The sequence below is a fragment of the Eumetopias jubatus genome, unplaced genomic scaffold, assembly GCF_037043125.1.
Source record: "Eumetopias jubatus isolate StellerSeaLion01/CBP00866 unplaced genomic scaffold, mEumJub1_p1.0 scaffold_12, whole genome shotgun sequence".
Classification (NCBI taxonomy): Eukaryota; Metazoa; Chordata; class Mammalia; order Carnivora; family Otariidae; genus Eumetopias; species Eumetopias jubatus.
The window spans coordinates 62,267,023-62,285,083 of record NW_028274818.1 but is presented as its reverse complement, the minus strand read 5'-3'; the positions used below and the strand labels follow the sequence as shown (position 1 = coordinate 62,285,083).

The 18,061-nt window shown below is 43.9% G+C and overlaps 1 pseudogene; it reads left to right on the top strand.

Moving 5' to 3' along the window:
• Positions 1-17,841, top strand: part of LOC148162817 (transcription factor BTF3-like) — a 62,852-nt pseudogene extending 45,011 nt beyond the window's left edge.
• The last annotated feature ends 220 nt before the right edge of the window (positions 17,842-18,061 follow it).

Sequence of the window (18,061 nt, the reverse complement as noted above, 5' to 3'; positions counted from 1 at the left end):
AAGCAGCAACCCAAGTCACTGAAGGATATAGGTCTAAAGGTAAGGAATGTATTGCTTATGTTGAGCTAATTCCTGCTTCCTGATAACTCTCTTGCATGTGCCTGATGTTGGCTTGTCATTCTGGAGCCTTTCTACAGTAGAATAAATGCCCTAGGTTTTGGAAGGGTTGATCTCCCAGTTGGCTTTCTTGAGATCACCTCTTGCGTATATTTCCTTCTCTCTGAGGCACTCAGATTGAGCATGATCTCCAGGTAAGTACTGGGCTTTGTAGGGCTGAGATCTTTGATGCTCAAAACCTAGAATATATATTAATAGACCTGAGACTGGACTAGCTTTGTTTTTTTAGCATCTGCGTCACTCTGTTGGATGAGCATGAATGTGCTGATTATTTTCTGTTTGCTTCCCTGCCAGATTGGTTCCCCAGCCTTGTCCTCCCTGAAAGATTAGGAGACTAATCTCTAAGGAATGTATCTCTCCCTCAGGTTGCCTTGCTCTCTAGCTTCTGGTTGGGTTTGGACAATGGGAGGCCCCAGCATGAGTCTTGAAGGTAAGAGCATAAAGGTATTGAACCATTTAAAAAAAAAAAAGAAAAGGGTGTGTCCTTCTACCTATGGCCTCAGCTCCTGTTGGGAAGCCATGGTGCCAGTCCCTGGGTGATTCACCATTACTAGTTAGCTGCCATGACACTTCCTCCATTAAACTCTTCTTAGTTAAACTCTTTGACAGTACCACCATTTCCTGCTGGGACATGGACTGGTATAAGAAGCATACAGGCACTAAAATGCTAAGGAATTTTTCAAGTGAACTGCACCAGACCAGATCTTCTGGATCCTGTATGTGTAAAACTATTTTTTTAACTCCCCAAATACAGTACTTTGAACATAGCCCTGAGGGAGATCTTCATGTTAGGGTCAGTCAGTCATTTCAGATCGCTGAGATCATTTGGATATTGATTTTATTAATTATCTTAGCCTTCCTTCCCAACAATTTTCTGTGTACAAATTTTATTAGTATGTGATATGTGATCTCTACGTCTATCCATGGAGAGGCAGTATAGTATCATCACGAAAAATTGACTTTGGTGTAGATAGAGTTAGATTTGAATTACTATGTGACTTTGGAAAAATTACTTAAACTTTACGAACTTCAATTTCTTCATCTATAAGATAGGCGTAATGCCTGAAAATTCTGGTGTGAGTTTAGCAAAAATGTCTGAAAAGCTGTCATATCCCACTTGGCCCACAATAAGCATCTGATAATTTGTAGCTTTGTATACAGCAGAGAAATGTGAACTATCCTACAAAGAAATAAAGGAAATAAGAAACAGTTGAGATGTAAATATAGAATGAGAGGGATATGAATTCTCCCTCTCTCTCTGCCTCTGTGTGTGTGTGTGTGTGTGTGTGTGTGAATGTGAGTCTGAGTGTGTGTGTCTGAGTGTGTGTGAGTGTGTGTTGTATGTGTGTGAGGGAAGGGGAGTAGAAAAGAGAACTGCCCCTCAAACTTCCATGGTGAGCAAAATAATTTTACAAGGACCTGCTGTCATTTGAAAAGATGGCAATTTGAATACATATATATTTTTTGACCTCTGGCTTTGCTTCTCCAACTCTCTTTGTTCATTGAGCTATTTGTCTTCTTTCTCCTCTGCCCCAATCATCTCTTCCCTCCCCTAATTCAAAATTTTCCTCCCTCCTGACAAGATATAGTACTTTAATTTATTAATTAGTTTTATGTTTTTGTTCTTTATGTATTGATTTCTGCTTCATGTTTATTAATGCATTATTTCTGCTTCCCTAGGAGTAATTAGTTATCTTTTACTATTTTTTAATTCAACACTGAATATATTTATTTTCATTCTACTATAGCTATTTTTCATAGGTAGTATTTTACTGTCACCATTTTCTAGATATTCTGCAAATGTTATTTTGATTTCTTTTTGACATAAGAGTTATTTGAGAGAGATTTTAAATCTCTGTGTTGTAATTTCTAGCTTTACTGCATTATGATCAAATAATGTCATCTGAAGCATTTCTACCTTCTCTACTTTGCTCAGATTTTTTTTTTTGGTGGGGGAAATGTCTAATGTGTTCAATTTTATAAATATATCGTGTACATGTAAAAATCCAGTGTTTCTGTTTTCTGATTATAAGCTTTGCTCTATAATATTATGTATGTGTATTAGGGCCTCTGTATATTATCTTTGCTGCCTTTTTTCTCTATCATGAAATTAGAGGGTAAGCAAAAGCCTCACTTAGCATTATTTTTCTTTCTATATCTCTTTGCATTTCCAAAAGTTTCACCTTCATGAAACTTTTATGCATAAAAAATCATGCATACAGTTTTTGTGCATAACATTTGGATTTTACCCTTTTATAGAATTTTTGTCCACCCCCCTCCCTTGAATCTGGCTGGGTGTTGTTAACAGCAAAGCTTTTAAATTCCAGGGAGAAATTTAGTTAAGATTCCGCGGGACCCCAGGGTTGCTAATAGTTGTTCAGAACCAGGGACAGCTCCCTGCTCCAGGAACTAGATTTTTGGTTTCCTTACTTGTTGAACACTGAATCTTGAACTCTGTGAATCACAGAATTAGAGAATAGATATGAAGAGTTCCCTTAGGATGACAAATTGATTTCTGGTCTTACATAAGATTTATAAGAAGGCCAATAGACTGTTCAAGCCCAGAAACTGTCCAAAGTCCAGGGCCATTCTTAGTATCTTCAACATTAATATCCCCTTTGGAAAAGATTGTCCCTATTGTGAGGAGGGGTACTGTATTGAGCTGTTTTGGCTGAGGCACGTTTCTTAAAAATTTATCCAATTAACTTCCCGTGTTATGATTCTTTGCTCACCAAACACTATTCTGATTATAATTCAGCATTTCATATAATTCCAGCTACAGGGAAAGAATGTGCTAGGCTTGACAATGCTAACATTTCAGCCCATGTACTGCAAAAATCTCAGTATAATTTGATAACTTGACATCTTAGTTCTATACAATATTCTCTATGTTCTTAGTGTGATAATTTCACTTCCAGAAATATTCACCCTTTCTTAGATGTGGATAAATCAGCTTTTGCATCTACAAGCCTGAGGGTCAGAACTTAAAACTTTATGAATTCTCTAGACATTGCCTGTGATGGTGATCTGCCAACTGGCCCCCTTTTGGGGGCACTTTGACACCACTCTTCACTTTCCAATAAAAGCATGGACCATATGTAATCAGATGGAGAGCCCTGGGACACTCCACCAACAACCCCTGCCCCCCTCCAAGTTCACATTGACTTATTAACCAACACTCACCCTCACGTGAAACTCTGTAACTGAATCTGGGTGCCTGGCCTGATGAAATGGTATGAGGTTCAAACAGTAATATGGATTTCAAACACCTGTTTATTTCTTGGGGCAAAAATGTTAAAGAAAAGTATCTTTTAACAAATGTTTATATTTGACTAAAGAAAAGCAAGCCAGCAAGGAATTTCTGAATTTGTTAATTGCTATTCTGAGAACATCAGTGTTGAATATTTGTCGTTATTTTCCAGATTTTGCGTAGAATACTCCCCAGGACCACATGACACTGTGCCCACAATGGGCTATAAAAGCAATCCCAAGCCTTCCAAGGCCGTCACAGTGACACTTTTTTGTTTGGGCCTTGGGAGCATTTTTCCTGAATATAGTACAATAGACTTCGTTCTTATGTATCACACACACATGTATACGCTGAAGTTCATTTATATTTGACTTAAAAAAAAGAGAGAAACCCATTACTAGGAAGACCCATCAATGCATCCCTCCTATGTTAATAGTAATTAAAGCAGCTCTGCTTTATTTTTAAGTCATTTTTCTTACATATTAAATGCCAGGAAAAGGGCACTCCTTAGTTTTAAGGAGACTCTTTCTTTATGAAGTTAAATGGCTATGTTTAGTCAATTTCAGTCAATGATATTTACTAAATGCCACTTAGAGAAGAAGTGACTACCGACAGAAAATTGCATTTACAAAGACCTTCACCTCAGCAGCCTAACCTGCCAGGTCGTAGTTCTGAGGCTGCTTTTCTCTGTTGCAGTCGGTCTCCTGAGGTGGCTGGAGGAATACAGGTAGCCTCCTGAGATTACTTGTATGACCTTTCTAGAAAGGAGGTTCTTGGATAATGAGGTATTTTAAAAGCTGTAGTGAGTCAGCAGCAATAGCAGAAGGAGAAACGCGAGTGTGGTCTTTCCACGGAGCCATCTGGCAGCTCGGGGTTCTGTGGGAAATCCCTGGTTGAAGAAGCAGCTCAGGAGATGCTTCTCTTGCATTAGGGTGGGATGGCAGGAGGCTGGGAATTCTGAGGGTTAGCTGGCTAACTTCTTGCCTCAGTTCTAGTGCAAATGATGAACTTCCTTTTGAGGATTTCTCCTTCTGTCATTTCGGCCTCTGTTTGGCCCTGAGGCATCCACACATTTCCTGTCAGCACAGTGATCTCCTTTCATCGGGAATTCTGCACCGTGGGCAGTTTTGTTGGTGTGGGTGAGGGCAGGTGATGTGGTTTTAGCTGCCTGGACATTCTCAGTGGGATTCTGAACAGTGAATGAGAGAGGGCAGTCTTGCTACACAGAGGCAAGTAGACTCAAACGTTCGCGTGGCGACTGGTATTTTCCGCTGCCCAGCCCTGTCGGGGCATCCCTTTGTCCTGACCTGTTCTTCAAGCCTTGTTCTCCATCACTTCTGTGAGTCTCTCCACCTACACTTTCAAATAAACCCTTTATTTTCATTTTTATTTATTTTTTAAAGATTTCTTTATTTCAGTAATCTCTACACCCAATGTGGGGCTCGAACTCATGACTCTGAGATCAAGAGTCGCATGCTCTACTGACTGAGCCAGCCAGGGACCCCTCAATCCCTTATTTTTAAATCTATCCAGACCTCTCAGAATAGATTTTGAGACTTTCAACCTAGGACCCCGACTAATGTGCCTTCTCTCAGCATTGATAGGCTTATCTATTACACATTCTTACTGATGGACCAAATCTCCTCAATAAAATGAATTATTGAGAAATGAGGTTCAAATTTTAATAACATAGAGCAATGGAAAAATTTAAATGACATTTTAAGATAATTGAGACAAAAACAATTGTGGTATCAATACAATTCAATTCAACTATGTATTAAATAAATTGTAAAACAGTGAAAACAAGTTGATAGCCATCACTAAACCAGAACTGATCTGATTTTGGCTATATTGCTATGTTAAAGTGTAATAAATAGTTCAAGTATCACATAAACATAGCCAATGTTCCTTCAGAAAACAATTTGCTGGTAGCATTATTACTGAAAACTGGGACATGTACATAGCTCTTGTGGGTTCTCAGGCTGTCTAGGAAGTACCTAAAAAGTGACAAAAAACAAGCACAGGGTGTGATTATGAAAGTGTAATCTTTGGGTGCTGCCTAGCTGGTCTGACTCTTGGTTTTGGCTCAGGTCGTGATCTTGGGTTCATGACATCGAGCCCCACATCAGGCTCTGCGCTCAGCGTTGAGTCTACTTGAAACTCTCTCTCCCTCTGCCCCTCCCCCACCCTCCCTCAAATAAATAAATCAATCTTAAAAAAAAAAGTATAACCTTGGGCTGAAATATAGTTGGGGATCAAGATGGCACTAGTATTTCTTATGGCTTATCGTCTGTTACATGGAAGCCCTTCGACTGAACATTCCTATTCTTCATTTCACATTGTCTTACCTCCTGGGCCTGAAACCATGCGTGCAAGCACACACACACACAGCTCATGCAATTTCATTCATGTTGGCAACTTGGCTTTTATCAGGAATTAGTCTTCCAAACTACTTTCTCTTTAGGGAGACTGCAAAAAACAAACAAACAAACAAACAAACAAAAAACCCAAAAAACCCAAACTCATTTCACCCACTTAGCCTGATGAAACCTATAACTGTTCATGTAATGTTAAACATTTTAATAAGAGAAGTAACAAATCGAACAAGCTCTTTTACTCCTGAAGAAGTTTAGTGCTAATCTTCTGAAAAGTAGGCTCGGAGCCAATTTTGGCAACTACCAGAGGCTTTGGTGCGTTCTTCTCAGCCCAGTGGCAACAGACGTGTTGGCTTCAGCTCTAAAGTACAGAGTCCCTATTCGCCCTTCAGAATGTCTGCCTGAACTAATTTATGGCTCAAACCGAAAAGCCGTTTTTTATAACTCACTGCAGTTGTACCTCCTGTGTTTCTCCAACTCTCCTGCAAAGGGTATGGAGAAATTACCTTTGTAGATTTCTCGTACTCTAAGTGAGGAGGGAAATCACACTTTCATTGTTATCTAATGAGGGCAAAATGGAAACATTCTGAAGCCCAGCGCCCACCTGCCAGCACACACAGACATCTGAAGCCCAGCGCCCACCTGCTGGCACACACAGACACCTGCTTCGCGTCCTCTCTGTCTCAGGGTGTGCCGAGGGCTGCCTTCAGAGGCCGCTTCCCTTTGCCCTTCATCCATCCTGTGACCATATCATTCCCCAGGAAATCTCAGTTTCCAGGCAGCAAAGGATTCATACAAAAGATAAGATCGTTGTCAGGGCTCTTTCCCCTCATTGACAGTTTACATTTTTCTGGGGCTTCGAAATCTTCCAGCATTTATTAAACTTTCTGGTTTGATGTCGGCTTATTTGTGAAGCTGCCTGTCATCATGCCCAAGGCTGTGGCGCCCCACAGTCCAGCCAGGAGGTGTGGCTAATTCGAGCTGTCTCTCCCCCTAGCTTTTGAGCAGCAGGAAGTTCTCAGGTTCTGGGGAGGAGGAGGCCCTCCGGCAATTTGGATGGTGTCCTGCTGCTCTTCCCAGTCACACCGAGCCCCACGGCAGCACTGGTGACTGGTGTTCATGTCTCCCCTGAATTCATTTGCTTGACTTGTCCTTGAATGCCCTTGGATGGGATTGCTCTCTCGCACCCAGTGTGGCTTGGGCGTCCTGACTCTTGGCCTTGGCTCCCAAGTTGACTCTGACCCTGACTTAAGCAGATGCCAGAGGCTGAGAAACCTGCAGCCTTGGCAAAACCTGGGATGCTGACGTTTCACGTTGGGACTCGGGAAGGAGGGAACCTCTAAGTGAACTTGGACTACATGCCCAGCTCTTTACAGTGGTTAGCTCTGGGCTGTGGGATTATGGGAGACATTTGCTTTTTCCCTTAGATTTGCCTGCACTTTCTGTGGAGGGTGTGCGTCAGTAAATACAAGATGCTGTTCAGAAACTGCCCCATGTTATGGTGCTGCCCACCTGCCTGCCTGCCTGCCTGCCTTCCTTCCTTCCTTCCTTCCTTCCTTCCTTCCTTCCTTCCTTCCTTCCTTCCCTCCCTCCCTCCCTCCCTCCTTCCTTCCTTTCTTTCTTTCCTTTTAGAGAGAAAGAAAGAGAGCACACATTCAGGGGTTGGGGGAGGGAAACAGGGAGAGGGAGAGAGAGAATCTTAAGCGACTCTGTGCTGAGCTCAGAGCCCGATGCGGGCTCGATCTCACAACCCTGAGATCATTACCTGAACCAAAGTCAAGAGTTGGACGCTTAAGCTACTGAGCTACCCAGGTGCCCCTGGGTTGTTTCTGATAGGTAGAAATCCAGGCTGGACATTCTGGGCAATGCAACTGGTATTTACTCTGATAGGTGTTTTACTTCTTCAGCCCTAGAAATTTTCAACACAGAAGTGTCCCATGTGATTAACAGGTTCAGAGAGTAGAAATGTATCCTGGTTACATCCTTTCTACCCCTCCTGGTGGCTGCCCTGGCTCACAGCACGTGGAGAATTGTGACTATAAAAGAAAACCATGGTGCCTTCTTGTAAGAAGAGCATTTAGGTCCATCTTCTCTAGTGTCAGACCCTCTCTCTGCCTCGGGCTAGCCCACTCCTCAGCTTCCCGGTTATCATCAGGGTCAACAGACTGGTCACGTCCCTTTGGTCTCTCCCCATCACCTTCGGAAAGCATTTAGTTTATGCCCATGCCACAGATTGCCAAATGCAGTCCCATATTCCTAACCTGGTCTGCATGTCCCTTTGCATGGGCATGCACATGTGACTTTGTCACTTTTCCCATCAAGAGCAGGAGCCTATTTAACAGAATCTGGGCAGGCCTTGGAACTTGTTTTGCCAATAAAATATAGAGGAAGCAATGTTGGGTGACTTTCAAGGCTAGGCTGTAAGAGGCTGTGGATCTTCTGCATTTACTTGCTGTCTTCAAATGCTGCCCTGTGACCACTGTAAGTAAGAGAGTCTAGCCTACCAGAGAATGGGAGGTCAATGGAAGAGCAGCAAGGCTCCCAATCGACTGCCAGTCACATGAGTGAGGCCCCCTTAGACCCACCAGCCCAGTAGACCTTTCCACCGAACACAGGCAAATGAAGGAGCCCACGCAAAAAGTAAATCATGTGGTTAGTTTGGGGATGATTACACAGCAACAGATAATTGAGCCGCGCGATGGCTCACACGGTTAGCACAATATGGTTGTGGGAGTGGCGTGGATTGCAGGTTAGGTACACAAGGCCTTGTGTTCTGACCACTGCTTGTGTACCTGACCTGCAATCCATCCTTTAAACTTAATGCTAAAAGCAGCCATAGCAGTCTAGGCAAGAGAGTAGCACGGTCAGATTTTCACTGTGGAACATCACGGCTGCAAACTCATCCACACGGAGAATCGATCTGCAGTTATGAAGGCTGGAGACAGGAAGGCCATGGCGAAGCTGTTGCAATCTATTTAAGAACTGATGTGGGCTGAGGATCGGGGCAGGTGTCGGAAGAAAGCCAGCAGATTTGAAGATTTGAGAGGTATTAAAAGTGGGAAATTGGTGGGGCTTGCTGATTGGACGAGGAAGCCGGGTGGAGGGTGACGTCACCGCGGAGGCAGAGGCTCCTGGCTGGGGAGGATGCTGGGAGGGACAGGTGAGGAGTTCAGTGCTTATGTAAGCGCGGTTTGTGGAGGAGGCATTCTGCCAAAGAATGATGACGAGCTTTATACTGAGGCCTGCTTCTAAAGAGGTGGAGGTGAACTTATAAAATTGAAGCCACCAATAATTGTCAATTTTATGTATTTTTATTTATTTTTAAAGATTTTATTTATTTGAGAGAGAGAGAGGGGGAGAGCACAAACAGGCGGAGGGGCAGAGGGAGAGGGAGAAGCAGACGCCCCGCTGAGCAGGGAGCCCGCCCCGGGACTCGATCCCAGGACCCAGGGATCATGACCTGAGCCCAAAGCAGATGCTTAACCAACTGAGCCACCCAAGCACCCCAATAATTGTCAATTTAAAATAAAAAGTATTTTTTCTTTCTGGTTAAAAGAAGTACCTGTGTAAGTCAGAAAGCCAGAATTTTATTTTCTTCTGCCAGAAGTTTATTGTAATAACCTAGAGGAAAAAAAATGTAAACGCTGATCTTAAAAATTAACCGTGAAGCTCATAAGCAAACAAGGAAGATTGCGTTTTGTGATTTATGTACAAGGGGTAACATTTTCGAGTTGATTTCATGAGGGAATTCATTAAGCCGATAGAGAGCCAGGCCATTTTAACTGTAGTATTTATCTTTAGCTCTGATTTTTTAATTAGCAGAAGCAAATAAAGAGAGCTTCATTTTAACTGTGGGAAATCACTCTTCTGTACATCAAGTGACTTCAAATTTGTCCTGATGCTGCTGTCCCAACCAACGATCAGTGCAATTAGCAACCTGGTTATCAATTTCCTTAGTATAAGTCCATACTTTGCCTCAGTTTCTCTCCTGTGAGATTGGAGAGGGAAACGGGAGTAAGACCTGCTAACAGGTCTTATTGATAGCCTCTGGGACAGCTACAAACATGAAGTATCAGACAATATGTAATATTTAATGTACTATTAATATTATGTAATACTATGTATTTTAATGCTACATAATATTAATTACATATTTTATATAATATTAATTATATTATTATATATTTATATATATGTACATATTTCTTTTTAGTGCCAGAAGGAACTTTAGAGATTGTTCACCTAGCCCCTTCCCTCTGACTCACACTCTCTCTGACACACACACACACACACACACACACACACACACACACTCCCTCTGACGCAGACACAAAGGATATTAATAAAAGCTACTATGTGTTAAGAACTTCTTATGTAGTGGGCACTGCTTCTAAATATTTCATATATAATAGCTTATTTAATCCTCAAAACCCCATAAGTCAATACTATTACTCTTCCCTTTTATCTTGTTAACGAGGGACTGGGGTACAGAGAGGGTAAGTAACCTGCTCAAGTTTGCCAAGCTGGGATCAGTGCAGCCGGGACTCCAGGGAGGCAAGGTGGTTCCCAGACCAACCCACCCGGCACTGGGTGTTGGCAACCCTGTAGGAAGTTGCAAAGGGCCAAGTGGAGCTAAGTCTCAGCCACTGAATTCCTGCCATGTTCCCAGCCCCGCTCCCAAACAAATGAGTGCAGATTAGGAAGCAGTCACAGTCGGGTCCTCCCCTCGGCCCTCCAGGCTGTCCCCCTCCCCAGGCGGGGCCCTAGTGTGTGCCAGCCCCTGCAGGGCTGCACCCAGTCAACCCCCTGCCCCTGGTAGGCAGCGCAGGCCAAGTCCAGGGGGCTGGCCCTCCCCCAGACCTTCCCTTGCCCTGTTCAGGTCTCAGCCCAAGCGCGTGGCTTCTCGTGAAGTCCTGCCCTGAGCTTCCCACAGCAACCCCTACCCTCACACCCTGCTTTTTTTTCCCCTCAAAGTCTTTATTGCTACCTGACATCATATTATACAAACCGTCCCCCTCCTTGAAAAGAAACTCCGTGAGGGAGGGGATCTCTGTTGTCATCTGCCCTTAGGAGCTCCAGCACCTTCCGTACTGACTGACACATAGTAGGGGCTCATTAAACATCTGGTGCCTGATGAAGTGTGCTGGGCTCGGCTTGGTCAGGGCCAGGAGGACTGGGGAAAAGGAATTTTAGCGTAAATGTGGTGTCCGTAAAAGAATTCAGCCACTCTAAGCAGGGCCCCGAGCCAGGCTGGGTTGTGGGGTCCTGAGGTCCCAGTCCTAGCCTGAGACCCGATTCCTTGGGTTTGTGGAGTTGATCTCCATCATATGGTGGGGACCGGCTTGAAGCTTTCATTGTTGGCTTCTCGCTGGGAAGCTGCTGAGCGTGGGTCTTGGCCGAGGGAGGGAGGCTGTAGTTCCTGTAAGCTCCGTTTGGCCTGGACACCCATGAGGGCGGCAGTCTGATGTGTATGTCCCACCAGCTTTTCTGGGGCGAAAGCCTGACTGGCTGTCCGAGGAGGGGACATTCTCTGGTGTCAGGGAGGGTCTGCTCCAACAGGGAAAGTTCAACAATAGAGTGTTTAAGAGCTTATGTTTTGAGATTACCTGAAGAAGTCTGGTTCTGTCTCTTCCCAGTCCTGTGAGTTACTTAACTTCTCTGAGCCTTTTTTCTTACCAGTTTAGCGAAAAGAACTATACTTCTTTTGTGAGATAGTTCTTTGGATTCAATGAGACAACAGGTGCTCTAAACAATAGTTATTATTACAAAAAGAATCACCTTATTTCTGAAGTGGGCAACTTGACCTTTTTCCAGGAGCTTTTTGGTATGGTTTCAGATATTTGGTGGGATTTTGTGAGTGGGTTTATTGTAAATAATTTTCATGCTCCAGCATTTTCTTTTTTTAAAAAAGATTTACTTATTTATTTGAGAGAGAGAGAGCATGAGCATGAGAGGGAGAGGGAGAGAGAATCTATAGCACACTCAGGGCTGAGCACAGAGCCCCACACATGGGCTTGATCTCACCACCCTGAGATCACGACCTGAGCTAAAACCAAGAGTCGGATGCTCAGCCAACCGTGCTACCCAGGTGCCCCCATGCTCCAGCATTTTCTTAAACAATGGGATTTCCAAAGTGCATCCCATAGAACACTCACAGGAGGGATGGTAATAGATATCACTCAAAAGTAGGCCAAATACACTTCTGTGTATTTAGTAGAAACCCAGTGGCTGCAGCAAATATCCAAGAGGGGCATTTCCCAGCTTGCCAAATTCATTAGATCACCGTCAACTTTCAACAGAGCAAAGAGCAATTTTATTTAAGTTAAAAAAAAAAAAAAGAGTGTATTCAGGAATAGCAGAGGAATGGCACTTTGGGCCAAGCAAGCTGTGATGACCCACAGGCAGAGGGTCCAAAGAGACAAAGGGAAGGCCAGCTTTTTGGTGTTAGGCAGAGCCTACGGAGGGTTGTTCTGGACCGGAGTTTATCTGAGAAGGAGACTCTGAGGTTGTGGTGGTCCCTCATTGGCTGCAAGCCGTGGCTAGTGCGTTGTTGCGGGGGCCGGAAGGGATCATCCTTCCTTCTCTTAAATGCAGAGAGTAAAGTTATGGAACAGCGCCCTCCCTTGTGCAAATGGCTCTGTCTTCCTTCTTCCGGCCTGTAGTCCGTGTGGGAGAGCTCCCCCTTCAGGGCTTGCCGACTCTGTCAAATGAGGGTTTCTTACTTATTTGCACAGCACGCTCTTCCTTCAGTGGAGCGCTTGATAGAACTCATGTTGCATGGAAAGCATTTTGAGAAATACTGCTGAGAAAAGAAAAGGACTAAGTTCTGCTTCAGGGGAAATACCTGGCATCTTCTTATATTAAACCATCCAGTCCCATCCAAGAAGATAATCTCACTGCTCGCAGACTTTAGGTCAGGTGGCGGTGCCAAAGGGAAAACGGCCATTTTGAAGGATCCACCCGGAGCCAGCGGGGCGGCTCAGAGTCCTGTCCGGGGGGTCAGCACTGAAGGGAATATACGACGAGGTGCACTTCCATCGCTAAGAAATCCTGAGATGAAATTGGAAGGTGTGCTGTGAACAGTCAATATATTTTAAATTCAAGAGCCTCCCTGTCATGGTTATGGTCACAGTTACTGTTTAGGCCTTGCGGTTGCTTTAAGGGAGAAGCAATTTCATACCTAAGCCACACTGATTTTAAGTGAAATATTGGAAACCATGGTTGAAATTGCATAGGGGTCATCAGCCAGCAGGCGAGGTTTGAATGCCTGTCACTCTCCATGAGCTGAAGTCTCACTAATGTTCTTATTTGCAAATCCATTTGGCTCAGAAAGGACGTACACAGTTAGTCAAAGATCAGCTCCTGGTTTTCGTTTGAGGTCTTCCTTTATGAGAATGGCTTCCCAGTCATTCACGGAGAAATGAAGCGAATTCAAAGATTATGTGGGTAGGCACAAAGTGGATTTTCAATAAGTGCCAGCTGAAGAAACAACTGTTATTTTTTGGACTAGAATTTCTGTTCCTCTTGCCTCTTGCCTTCGTTCTGTTTGTTTCAGACCTGGGTTCGAATGCTGGCTCTCTGGACCTCAATCTCTCCAAAGCACCCTTGAGTGTGAAATTTTAGCCTTGGCTTTCTCTCCTGAAAATGGGGGGCTATTTATGTCTGCCTCAGAGGGCCGTGAAGACAGAGGGGCAGAGAGTGCTGTTAGTGGCTCTGCCATCCCTCTGAGCATCCCTGAAGCTCTGTCTTTCTGTCTCCCGGAGAGAACGTGAGGTGACATTCTTCTAGTGCAGCAGTTCCAAACACAGTGAAGATATCAGCACTCTTTTCCCAATGAAATCATAGGTGGATGACCAGAGTTTGTAATGCCCAGTGTGGGAGCTGCTGGGCCTGAAGAGGTGGGGGGACGTGGTGGGGGGGAGGAATCTGATCCCAACCTGCACTGACCCTCAGAGGCACTTAAATCTCTTTGGAACAGTAGCTCTAGCAACTCATGTCTGAAAATTAAAGGATATTTTGGGGTCAGAAGCTGACCATTCCTGGAAGTAAGGAAGCTCTGACAGCTGAGCCAGCAGCTCCTGGGCCTGCTCACTCAGAACTCAATCCTGCCTTGCCTGGAGCTGGCTCCTGGAGGGTCCAGAGAAGCTGCCCAGCCTTCCATTGTGTCTGGTCTGCAGAGCCCAGGGGAAGCCTAGCACTCTCTAGGAGATTGAGTTTACACAATGGTAGGCCTGCCCCCAGAGTGATGACTTGGGGCCCAAGCAGAGTGGCTGCGATTGCTTCCAGTCTGAACCCCATCTCCTTCATACCTTTCATATCTTTCATCATCCATTTATTCAACAGATACTTATTACCCAGTAATAAGTATTATCAGATACCAATCTAGGAGCTGAGGAGTTAAGATGAATGAGACACTGTCCCTGGTCTCCAGGGGCTCTCAGACTATCAGGACAACAAAGGTGCATCATAATAAACACAGTGCATCTCATGAATGCTGCAAATGGCATGTGCAGAGTGATGGGTGTAGAGTGAGTGTAGAGAGAATAACTGGTCCAAGGCTAAACTTTTGATATGGGCAAACACAGACCCAGAGACGTTATTGTTAGCACATCTGTGGTATTTCATGCTCACTCTTCTTTTTTTTCTTGTCCGTTATATCCACCTTCTCTCAGATTATGATCCTGGAATTTGGGAAGGAGGTAGACTGAAAATGAACCTTTCTGCAAAATTTTTCTTGAGAGCATTTGCTTTCCTCGTGGAGGCTGATTATAGTGCTTGCTACTATTTATTGACTGCTTATTACCCACTGGGCTCTTGCTAAGTCCTATAGGTGTATTATGTCATTTAATTTCTTTGCATCTTCATAATAACACCACAACAAAGACACTTTTTATGAATAAGGAAAGGGAGACTTAAAGTAATCAAGAGACATTTTTTCACACAGGTAATAAAAGGTAGAATTTGGATGTGAGCTCAGGTTTGCCAAACCCCAAGTCTTAGGTCTTGTGATAATTAGTTTTATGTGTCAACTCAACTGGACTAAGGGTTGCTCAGATAGCTGATCACACATTATTTCTGGGTGTGTCTGTCATATTTCTGGAAAATATTAGCATTTGATTAAGTAGGCTGTGTAAAGAGAGCCACCCTAACCAATGTAGGTGGGCACCACTGAGGGCCCTCAATAGAACAGAAAGATGAAGGAGGAACAAATTCTCTCTTTCCTCTTGAGCTGGGACATCTATCTTTTCCTGCCCTTGGATATTGGCGTTCATGATTCTCTTTCAATTGTAGTTTTTTTCCCCTTCTTCACACTCTTCTCAGAGAAACCGTCCTACCAACACCAGAGAATATGTGCCTGGGCACAGCTGTTCGGACCAGGGATGGACATCTGGGGCAGATGCCCTTGACTGACAACTGGGGATTGGGAGATGGTGGGAATTGAGCTGCAAGGTTCTGTTGACTTCAGTGATCAGACTGCCATTTTGGAGGAACTTTGACAGGCCCAGAAATGGATGACTGGAAAGAGAAATCAATCTGCAGAAAGAAAAGGATGGAGGAAGATGATGGGTGGCAGAGTAGGAGGACCCTAGGCTTGCTTGTCCCACCATCCTAAATACCCAGAAATTGACCTGAAGGCTGACAGAACAAACTCCACAAGGAAAGGGAAAGAAGAAGACACACTGAAAAAGAGGGAATGTGGAGACATGGATTAGGGGAGAAAGAGATCCTGATTACTACAGAGGGGAGGGAGCCATGGTTGTGGAGAAGGGTGAGAGAGAGGAGCACACAGGAGAATGCATGAGAACGTTTCCCCATAGTCACTGGCTTGGAAAATAAGAGGGGCTGAATTTTGTGAGTTCTTGCAAGGAGAGAATGGGACTTAAAGCCTGGAATTTTTTTTAATTAAAGATTTTTATTTATTTATTTCAGAGAGAGAGACAGAGAATGTGAGAGAGAGAGAGAGAGAGAGAGAGAGCAAGCACAAGAAAGGGGGAAGGGCAGAGGGAGAGGGAGAAGTAGGTTCCCTGCTGATCAGGAACCCCAATGTGGGGCTTGATCCCAGGACCCCAGGATCATAACCTGAGCCAAAGGCAGATGCTTAACTGACTGAGCCACCTAGGTGACCCTAAAGCCTGGAATTTTAAAGGTCAGAGGGCTTGGCTGAGATAGAGCCCCAAGGGCACTGACCTATACTCCGGGAAAGACAGCAGGCAAACAACCCAGAGGTCAGATGTCATGGAAACAGCGATTTGAGGAGTGCCTGGTGCACACAGTGGGGAGATTATTTGCTCTTCTCCGAGCATGTCCCTGAGAGGCAGCATTCATGAAAGATCTCTTTGGGAACAAAGGAATTGGCCAGAACCATTTCTGTCCCCTGTTCCTCAGCATAAATATAGAGCCACCTCAGGAAGCAGCCCAGTGCCCACACTGGCTGCCTAACTTGCTTACACCAAGCCCACCCCCTGCATTCTGGTGGAACTGTGCTTCTCAGTCACGCTTGCTGCAGTCCCAGTGTGGCTGGCCCTCCAGAAAACCACGCAAACCCCTGCCCACACTATGTCTCCCAACCAAGAGTTTTGCAGGGCCTCAGTTCCAGTGGAAGTGGTAACACATCTCATTTCACAAGCCGATCAGAGCACACCTAGTTAGAACTCACCACATTCAGGCCAGAGATGAAACTGCAGGCAAGCAGGCAAGCAGAGTCTTGGCAGATGGCTCGCCTAAAGGATAGAGAAGTCAGAACACAACAACAGAGTGTATGCAGCACACATTGGAGATACTCCCTGAAGCACGAGGCCTTGGGAACTACAAGATGTCTTCTTCATAAGGCCATTACTTTCAGTAGCAGGAGACATAACTGGCTTTCCTAACACAGAGGTGAAGGTAGAGACTTAGACAAAGTGAGAAGACAGGAATTTATCCCAAATGAAAGAACAAGATAAGGCCATGGCCAAAGATCTAAGTGCAACAGATATAAGTAACATGCCTGATGGATAATTTAAAGCAATGATCATAAGGACACTCACTGTACTTGAGAAAAGAATGGAAGACATCAGTGAGACATTTACCACAAAGATAAAGAGCTAAAAAAGAATCAAGGAAAGATGAAGAGTGCAGAAAAATGAGATTAGAAACATCCTTGATGCAATGAACAGCAGGCTGGAAGAAGCAGAGGAATGAATTAATGACCTAGAAGACAAAGTAGTGGGAAGCAATAAAGTTGAATAAAAGAGAGAAAGAAGAATTATGCAAAGCAAGAATAAATTTAGGGAACTTAGAGACTCCATCAACTATAATAACATTCATATTATAGGAGTCCCAGAAGAAGAAGAGAGAAAGGGGCCAGAAAATCTCTCTGAAGAAATCATAACTGAGAACTTCCCTAATCTGGAGAAGGAAACAGATATCCAGATCCAGGAGACACAGAGAACTCCCATCAAAATCAATAAAAGCAGACCAACATCAAAATGTATTGTACTTAAATTAGCAAAATATAGTGATAAAGAAAAAAATCTTAAAAGCAGCAAGACAATCCCACTGGTCCACCTGAGACCCTGAGTGCCAACCCCAGTCCCCTGGGCATTCCCACTTCTGCTCTTACAAGATTAAAGAAACCATTACGAACCAGGAGAAACTCACCAAGCTGCAAGCACAAGTGTGCATTGGTGGGAAAAGAACTGCTCGCCAAAAGAAGAAGGTGACTCATAGAACAGCTACAGCAGATGATAAAAACAAAACTTCAGTTCTCCTTAAAGAAGTTAGGGGTAAACAATATCTCTGGTATTGAAGAAGTAAATATGTTCACAAACCAAGGAACTATGATCTACTTTAACAACCCTAAAGTTCAGGCATCCCTGGCAGCAAATACTTTCACCATTCCAGGCCATGCTGAGACAAAGCAGCTGACAGAAATCCTACCCAGTATCTTAAACCGACTTGGTACAAATAGTCTGACTAGTTCTAGAAGACTGGCTGAAGCTTTGCCTACACAATCTGTGGTTGGAAAAGCACCCCTTTGCTACCAGAAAGGATGATGATGATGAAGTTTCAGATCTTGTGGAGAATTTTGATGAAGCTTCCAAGAATGAAGCAAACTGAATTGAGTCAACTTCTGAAGATGATAAAACTTGAAGAAGTTACTGGCAGCTGCTATTTTGTATTATGATTGCTTTTTAAATTTTTGTTCATGGATCTGATAAAATCTAGATCTTAAACATTGTTAAGTGTATGCCTCTTGGACACTACAACTCTTTTCTGTTTTTGCTTAGATACAATTCATTCTTTGCAGCTAATTAAGCTGAAGAAGTCTGGGAATAAA